Here is a 9,762-nt window from a genome sequence, read left to right as displayed (position 1 = left end):
GGCCCCAGCTCCCACTGCCACGGCGGGCGCACGTGAGAGAGTAGTTTTATACATTAAAAAAAAAATAGATACTCGTATAACCAAAAAATAACTTGGAGAAATAAAATATTTTTTTAAGAAAACAGGCACCCAGCTTTTGCTTTTTTTATTATTTTTTTCCCCTTTGCTGGTTACTTGCTTTGTACAGGAAATTTGAATATCCTGGCAAAGGCCGACTTCCAAGTGCAGCTTTGCTGCGCTCAGTGAGCAGCGGTGATGGGAGCAACGCGTGCCACGCTGCGGGTTTTTCCCTTTTTAATTTATCCTAGATAACAATATTTTTTTTCACATACGCGTCAGGTACATAAAGACAATTATTTTTTTTTTGCCTTTGGAGAGTGAGTTTCCCAAGGTTAAAACGTTACTTGCTCCCCCTAAAAAGAAATGAATTGTGCTTGTGTGTTGTATGCGTCTGTACGTGTGTAGGTGAGGGACCATCTGCCAAGTTTCATCGTTTTCTGCTCTGAAGAAATCCAAAGAACTCCAATGCTCACCATCAACTGCGAAAGTCTGTATTTAGTTAATCCACTTTGGTGGGAAATACAGTAAAACTGAACTGCTAATGCAATAAACATTTATGAAATATAAGATGGAAGCTTTAAGTAATGCTTCAGGCAAACTGACCCAAATATAAAAAAAAAACCAAAAAAAACCCCCAAAAAATTTACTGTGCGCTTGTTATGTTTTGAATTAATGTTCATCTGACAAAAAAAAATATTATTTTTCTTTCTGTTCTTAACAAATAAACTTTATAGGAATCAGGCTTCGAGATCTGTCCCTTGTTGTTTAAAACTGGATGAGATGAAAATGCAAAAAAATGGAAGTAACAAGAAGCATCATACTTTTCTTCTCCTCAGCAGTGTTGAGAAAAAACTGTGGATCCTGGAATTTTACTGTGGATTTTACTGGTTTTCTGGAGTACTGTAAGTTGAAGTCTTATCCCGCAGGCCTTTGCGAGCACCAGTAGCCCTCCGTCGTAGTAACAGCCTTGTCTTGATAAATACAGTTGATCCTGCTAGTAATGATGTCGGGGTTGAGTTTCAAATCGAGTAAAGTTAACGAATTAATTTTTTTCATTATTTGAATTTGCCCTGTGTGTCTGCAGTTTGGTTTCGGGTGTTCTGCCCCACCTAAGAGCACGCTAACGTGTGGTTTAACGTGCGAGAGGTACGCCGTGCTAAAATTAAAATGTAGCTCTAATATGCTGTTATTATATGAAATACACGTGGCTTCTCTGACCTTTTTCTGGGTGGATTAGTGAGAAAAAATACTTTTAATGAAGTAGAGGAAAAATTATCTGCTCTCATAGAGCCTTGACATACGAACGCCAAAAAAAAAAATACATTTTATGAATTTATTTTGTGCCACCCAGGAAGAAGTCTTAGCTGGCTAAAACACGCGTAACGGTGATTTTCTCGTGACGTGTGAGCGCCGGGGAGATGCGCTGTAGATGCCCGTACAAATGAAAGTAACTTGGCTGTGTGCAGTTCCCACATCTGACTGTTAGTGCTCTTTTAATAGTCATTTCTCTTCACGCAGCCCTCGCTCGACTTCAGCAGCCTTGCGAGGCAAGTCGTATCGGAAATGTAATAGCTGGAACCATCTGGTGGTTGTTGATCAGGCATCGGGTCTGATTCCAGCTATTAGCCACATCTGTAAATATTAATACGTGACTTTTGTTTAAATTTCATTGTTCAAAGGGAGGCAGGAATGAAAGTGGTGTGATTTTTCAGACCCAGGCAGATACGAAGTGTTTCGGTGGTGCTACTCGCCCCCTTATTTTCGTTTTGTTACTGTAATTGTGTCTCGCTAATTAATGTCTGGGACCTTCAGCTGTAACGAGATGATTTATTTTAGTCTTTTTGTAAAATAGTAAATGCCCTTTTTTTTTTCCTTTTTTTTTTTTTTTAAATCCTTCTTTCAAATTAGAACAATGACTTCAGGATTTGTTTGTGCATGTCTCCTGAAAAACTGTTCAGTATCAGAGTTCAGAGGTTTTTCTCACTGTGCTTTTTGTATATACATGTGTGTGTGTATGAAATGCTTAATGTTTTCCTGTCTTTGAGCTTACCTAGCCCTGAAGTGTGCAAGTTGGTGAAGGCTCTGTATGCAAATCTGTCCTGTCATGGGCTCCTATATTTATTTCCTTTCCTTTCCCATGGCGCTCTTTCTCACTTTTTTTTTTTTTTTTTTTGGTCTACCACAGTGTCAGTGAGGAGGGACTAGGTTGTGTTTTAAGAGAACCCTGTATTTCAGGGTGAATTTGTTTTGGTTTTGTGTGTGTGTTTGGGCTTGGGGTAGGGGGGGGGGGTGTTTTTTCTAATTGCCCAAATATACTTTGGCAAGCAGAAGTTGCATTGTTTTGTGAACTCCATTAATGGATTTCTGCGTGTTCAAATTCCCCAGTTATTTGGGGGATTTAATTAAACCTCTGTAGGTGGCTGGCTTACGTAGATGACAGGTAGAAGTCTCAATTTCTAGAAATAGCTGGCGCACACACCGCAGGCGTGGAGCTTGTGGCAGCATTAAGAGCTGCTGCAATGCTTTTGCATTGAGGTGAAGCTTTTGGGGCAGTTCTCTTGGTATTTGGCACTACCAGTAGAGCAGGACACCCCTGTTCTGGCTGTGGTGGGGTGCTCCTCGGTGCTGTCTCCCACCGGCAGCAAGGGGGTGATGGCCCAAGAGTGACACCATGAAAACCCCAACCCCTGAATAGCCTCTCTGCATCTTACCTGCTTGTCCTACTCTTGGTTTATCACCTAAATGAGATGTTTCCTTTGCTTCTGGTCTGCCAAGACCTAGAGGTTGTTCTTGCTGCTGCTATTTTAACCCCTTCAGGGAGGGGAGGTGAGCCTGCTGCGACCATGGTTTTGCCCAGCAGCTTTCCCACTGGCCCTTGGAGCTGCCACTGGTTTTAGCTGGCAGAAGTCATGTCATCCCTCCTCGCTGCACAGCGCCTGGGTTATGAGTTGGGGTTACCTGTGTGCCTTGGGTACCACTGCCCAGAGCCACGCTCTCTAAGTGCTGCTTCGTAGTCTGCCCTATCTGGAGGTGAAAAATTTTTTTTTTCCTCCCTAATTTTAAAAATGTTTGCACCCATCTGAAGCCTTTGTGGTCTGTGCATGCCTCTGAGACTGCCCAACATCCCCCGCACGGCAGTGCCTCTGCGAGCGCCTCGTAAACCCTTCTGTGTGTTGCTTTCTAGTTCCCACTGAAACAGCCTTTGCCTTGTGTCCACCCAGGAGGAGCCGATGCGCCTGCGTTCAGAGGTGAGTTGGGAAGGTAAGCTCACTTGTCCGACCTGCTCTGAAATACCTGCAGCATCTGCATCCCTCTGGATAAATGCAGGTTCCTCTGAAATGCGTGTTCCTTCTTGGGCACTGCAGGTAACACCTCGGAGAGGTCGAGATAAATCATCCTGTTCAGCTGCCAACTTTCTGGTTTAACATTGAGAATCCCAAGCACAAACTGAGTTTGAAAGAAGCTAAAGTGTGAGATGGCATGATTCAAACGTAGAGCTTTATGTTTTAATTATGCTGTCATGTCATAAACACCCGTATTTTCTTAGATACAGATTTCACTGCCTATCCCAAATTTCCACTTGCCCAATACTCGGTGTGAATGTTGATTTTTCTCTGTGCTAGAGAATAAGCTGGTGGCTGTGCATTGAACCCATGCTTTGGAAAGTCCTCCTTGCCAAAGAGAGCTCTTACTCCCCTTGTCAAACTAGACTAAAGACTGGGGTTTTATATATATATATATATATATATATATCTCTATCTCTATATATATATCTATCTATATGAATATAAACGTGCATTAAAACTTGAGCCTCAGACACAAGCAAAATGGATTTTAGTGTTGAGCTTGTTTGGTTGGGTTTTTTGTTTTTTGGGTGGGTTTTTTTGAGTCACTTGAAGAGATGAAATAAGACTACACAGGTACAGTCAAGTAAAACGTTACAGAAATAATTAATGGTAAAATTATGTGAGGGGTTGTTTTGTTTTAGCTTGTACAGGTTTATCTTTCTCTGGGTACTTGGCTTTGCAGTTAAGTAGCAGTTGCTCATTAGAGAGTAGCACCTGGTGCTATCAGTATTGAGGACACTGAAGTGAAAAAAATGCTTTTTTTTTTTTAGTTGGCAAATACTTGATTTAAAATTTGCAATAATTTGGCACAGGTCACAAGAGCTTTTGAAATTCCTATTTTTAAGTTTGCTAAACAGGCAGGGGCTAGGAGGAGGACAAACTGGAGCTCAGCTACGTGGCGTGTTTAGCTCAAGGGGACGGCACTAGCATTTGAACTAATGGCGTCATTTCTGACATTGTTCACTTTTTTTGTGATGCTGCTTTTTAAGAAAATGAATTGAAGGAAGTTGTCACATAACGGGGGGGGGAAAGCCAAAAGGAAACACAAAAAATTTCAGGCTATCTGCATGGCTCCTGTACAGCCCTTACAGGCTGGTGTGTAAGTGCCTCTGGCAGCTGTGCTTCAGCCTTCTTTCTGCCCTGTGCTGGTATTTTCTTCTCTGGTACAGGCAGGGGAGGTGGTAGAGTTCCAGAGTATCTTTAACTTCTGGTTGCATAACGTTTCTTCATTGAAATAGTAAATGAGCATAATCTAGTCTTTAAAAAAAAGAAGTTTGGGTTGGTTTTTTTTTTGTTTTCTTAGAAGTCAGAATAAGCTGAATAAAAATATTTTAAGGAAAACTTCACAGGTTTGAACTGTTGGAATCCAGATTTATTTATCTGAAATATTAAATGTTGCAACTCCTTGAAAATTCTTCATGTTCAGCAGCCCCTAAGAGGAAAGCACAAGGTAACATTTCCCCACAGACCATTCAGGAGGGTCAGGAAGAGGTGTGCAGGCTCAGTAGCAAAAGAAGTAGATCTGAAAGTGCACATTTGCTGGAACCCAAATACTAAGTGTGCTTTGTGGGTGGGGGAACACTTAATTTCTGTTTTTGTTTCTGAAACTGGTATGTTTGCACTGTGTAACTGCTTGTTCTCTTATAGTTACAGACTTTCTGATAGCACCCATGAAGAAAAAAAAAATATGTCCTGTGGTGGTAATGCATGCATGTTTAAATGTCTTCATTGTAGAGTGTTCTTCAGTACCTTATAACATGGTTTAAAAAAATATATATATTCAAAATACCATTTGGAATGTCAACATTCAGTGGGCTTTGAGGAGATGTAGCAGCACATCATGGTTTGTAGGGACAAGGAGATACAGACCATTCTGGGCTGCCTCATTACCTCAAGGATAAGACAAGAAAGTGAGCTTCTGGTTATCATAGATGTGGAAGCTAACACATTCCCATGTATCTCTTTAGTTCAGTTGAACAGGTATGTGTAGATAAGTTCTGTTGGTGCTTGTGTCTGTGCACATCCTTTGCAGCTACAAATACATTCCCCGATGAGTTTGTGTGTTTGTGTCTCGGCGGGGCAGGCCCTGCAGGCAGGAAGGATTTGTAGCTCCTTTTTGTTCTCCAGCATGGGCATGGTGGGTGTTGGTTTGAGCAGTGGGCCTTCAGCTGGTGCCTTCCCCTTCCCCTATTGCTCTTTGGTCCTTTCCCTGGCAAAGGATCGGCCAAGGTGCTCTGTCGCCCTGTGTTTGGGGGGAAAGGGGGAGTTTGGAGCCTGTGGAGAGGCGGTAGAATGGAGAGCTGTCAGCAGTGCTCTAGCAGCACGTAAATACTGGAGTTTGGGATTGCCTGTTGCTCTCCAGTATTGCATTGCTGCTTTAGTGAGGCTGGAAATCGGTCCCTGCTGCAGGAGCCCAGGGCTCTGGGTCACGGGGTTCTTCCTGGGCACCCCACGGTGCCTCCCACGCTGCTGCTCGGGGGGGTCTCGTCTCCCACACCAATAAACCACTGCGGAGACAGCAACCAACGAGGGCTTGGTGTCGTTAATGGGGAGGGGGCTGCACCCCTGTGAGGGGGGGAACCTGCTGCCCCAGGGATGGAGCGGGCAGAGGGCATGGCCATGGCACAGGGGCCTTGGCTGGGAGATGGTGCCAAGCAGATCCAGGGGGGGGAAACCGGAGATGGACACACACACGCAAGGGCTGATGCTGCCCCTAGGTGCTTGCCCTGCCTCCAGCAGCTGGGGAGAGGGGGTGGGGGGTATCCAAGTGCTGGGAGGGCTGGAGCTTCCACCTGTGTGGGGAGGAGGAGGAGGGGGACCCCATAGCTGTGCTCGGGGTGCTCCTGGGGCAGCCCTGGTAGGGGAGGGATCATCTTTCCCCAGGTCCATGCAGCTCCCCCAGCCACCATGGAGGTACCCGGGTCAGGCACTGCTTGTGGGGGAGGGGGGGGACTAGGGGCTGCCAGTGCCCAGCATTTGAGCCAGGGTGGAAAAGTTTGGTGGATCTGGAGCATCTGAGGGCTTCTCTGCGGTCCCACCGCAGCTCTACCACATTCTTCGGAGCAACCAGCCCCAAGGTGAAAGGGTTTTCCTTTCTCTGCCCTTGGCATCGCACCCCTTGCAGCTGCCCAACCCTGTCAGGAGCAAAGGGTAGATGCAAAGACCACCATGGGATCAGGGATGCTCTTGCTGGGAAGGGCTGGGACGGTGCCCTCCTGGTCAAATATCCATCCTCTGTGGCAGGGTGAGGTTGCCTGACCTCGTGGTGATGGTGCATCAATAACAGCCCCAATCCTGCAGTCTCCTGTTGAGTGCTGGTAACTGCAAATCCCAGAACATTGGGGTTTTTTCAACTATTTTTAGGAATTAATAAATCACAGTCAGTAGCTGGGGGGTAGCAGGGGAATATCCTCTTGCTGATTTACAGCTTAATTGCGGCTCCCGGTCAGCACGGTGAGCATCGGTACCACCAAGAGATGGGCACAAGGGACCCCCCCAGCACACAAATGTTTCTAGCACAGGGGAGGTGTAAAAGGCATGTGCCTGGGTAGGAGCAGCTTTTAAAAGCCTCTACCTACAAACGGATCAAAGTTACAAAATTTGGACACACAAACAGCCCATTTCAAACGGGACATTGGTATGCTTGTGTCTGTAAAACAGTCTATTCCTGCTTTCTACAAGTCAGGCTCTTAGTTGCCATATAAAATACTGCTTTCCTTCTGGAAAACAATGAATAATTTGCTTTACAGAGAAATTGGTAGGCAAAGTGATTAATTCTGCACTTTAAAAATAATTTTACATCAGATTTTTTTTAGAAAAGTTTTCAATTGTTAGCATTTATAGGTGGAGTGTAAGAGTTAAATATCAGGTTTGTTCCTTCTTTTTAGACTTTTTCTGTTGTGAAACAGAAGTTTGATTTTACTCAGCTAGAAAAAGCGATTTCCACCTCATTCACAAACAGAAGAATCCTGCTAAAACTACTTTCAGGCTACAGTCTCCTGCCAGGATCAAAACGACTTGACAGTAACGGGAGAGTAAAAGCACCGCGGAGTTTTCAGAGTGGCGGGCAAGAAAAATTCAGAAGCTAAATCAAGCCAATAGGAAAAGCGATCCCGGGGGGGGAATAGAAGAATGCCCGTGGAGGTGGCTGTGCTGTGGGCGAGCAGCACCAAGCCGTGGCTCGGGGTGATGGATGTGCTGGAGCTGGGGCGCAGGGCGTCGGGAGCGAGGGCTGAGGACGCGGCGTGGGGCTTTGCATCTGCCGCAGCGGAGTACCGGGGTGCCGGGCGGGGCCCGACAGCTCCCTTCTGCTGCTCCCAGTGCCTTGGGAGCCCGTCTGCTCTGCTCCAAATATTTCAAGATATTGCCGGTTATTCATACAGACAGCCCGGGGGGTAGACAGCCGGCTGTGCTTTTCTCTCTGAGAAGCTGGGAAAGCTCCCGTCTTTTTTTTTTTTTTTTTTTTTTTTTTTCTTTTTTTTCTTTTTTTTTCCTCCTTAAAAGTTTGCCTTCGACGTGTTTTCAGGTTGGTTTCAAGTGAGTGCTTTCGCTACTGCTTGCGAGCACAAATTGCTTTCAAAAGAAGCAACAAACGCCCTTGCAGAGCATCCCTGGTCTGACTTCAGCCACTCAGGGACCCTTAGGGCAGCGCGGCACTGCATTGCCGGCAGCGCTGGAAAGCAGCGTGCAGCCCTGCGAAGGGGCAGCCACACGCACACAGCAGCTTGGGCAAGCTCTTCTCTTTGTATAGGATAAAGCAAGATGTGATTTTTTCTGGTTAAATGTGAAATCTGCTGCATCGACAACGTCTGTGACCACTGTGGCGGAAAAGCCTTTGCGCTCCCTCAGTAGTTTTTGGTGTGATTTTATAAACAAGCTGGAAGGCGGCAGTTCCCCGTGGTAGGTAAATAGATGCAGCACATCGTTACACCACTGAGGGGCTGCTGGGTTTAGTAAATAGACACTAGACAGGCTTATTAATTGCACACTTCTACACCAATCTGTTGGGTTTTTTTTTTAATTTCACCCAGACTGAAACCCTCCCACACAGTAAGGCTGAGGTTCTGTTACTCTGCTCACAGTACCAGGTACCTGCATTAGAGAGGCCGTGGTGTGGGAGCCAAATGAGGTGTTGCAGATTCCTGTAAACACTGAAAAGGCAACCCAAAAAGCCACCTTATCTACCTCCAGCGTTTTCCTGCTCACCTCCTTTGATGCAGAAGGAATTTTTGGCAAAGGTTAGCAGCTCATTGTGGTATCCAGCATTATCTTGCTTTCCTTGCACTTCTTGCCCACCCACCTCAGTTCACATCCAACGTGCTCTGAGCCAGGACTGGCTCTTGTAGGTGTTTGTGCAGTGCCTTGCACCACAGCAGCTCCAAGTGCTGGATGTTAATAACTTCAGGTCTTGCTCTTTGCACTACAGAGTGGAAGGAACACTTTACATGTCTCACTCTTAGCGAGGGTAATTAGAGAACCGCAGAATTCTGTAGTTCTGGCTAAGTGACATGACTCTTAACTATGTACCTAGTTACACAGCTGGCTTCGGTGGGAAGCCACGAGTGACCCCAGTGCAAGGCTGCATGAAAGACAAAATTATCTCCTTGGGTTAAATAAAACATGGCAGGTAGCAGCCACCTGGCAAAGCAGAAGCCAGGCCACCCGCTTTACCAGTAAGAGTTTGCTAAAGCAAGAGCAAACGATAGTGCTGGCACCCTGATGACTCAGCGGGTCCTTGCGACAAATTCACCAAAGGGAAGAAAAATGCAGGTTCGAGTCGTTTAATTTCTGAAGCAAAGTGTAAGACATTGCTCTCAGCAATTTCTCACATAAACCCATTCTTGTGTGCTGTTCAGGTAACAGAATATTGAAGATTACTCAAAATATTATTCAAGTAGAGCATATATTTGTTTATAAACTGTCCAAAGTTCTCATGCCATATGCTCTGTGAGAGAAAATAGCTTCCCCCTCAGACTGAAAAGAAAGTGAGTGTGTGTGACTGCTAGGCAAGGTCTGGTGGCAGGGAGGGGACTAGGTGGTATGGAAGATGCCGCTAGACGGGGGGGTGGACGGTGTGCAGTTATTCTTTACTAGAAAGCACAAAGATGTATTTTGAACTGCATGCGTAAGGAGTTTACACTGCAAATATTTCTACCCTGTATTTTGTATTCTCTGATTGCTCTTGGGTACTTTGCATTTTGTGAAGAGAAAAAATTGGCAAGAAAGGAAACTGAGGAGAAAAGATCTGATAAAGGCACTGTGACACATATTTAAAAGCATGTACATGCACACACACCCACACCCACACACACCCCCCCACTTCACCCCCCCTCCAGTACCCCCCTCCTCCCTGCCT

Source organism: Athene cunicularia (genome assembly GCF_003259725.1).
Source record: "Athene cunicularia isolate RWA chromosome 4 unlocalized genomic scaffold, athCun1 chr4_part3, whole genome shotgun sequence".
NCBI lineage: Eukaryota > Metazoa > Chordata > Aves > Strigiformes > Strigidae > Athene > Athene cunicularia.
This window is presented reverse-complemented; position numbering follows the sequence as displayed.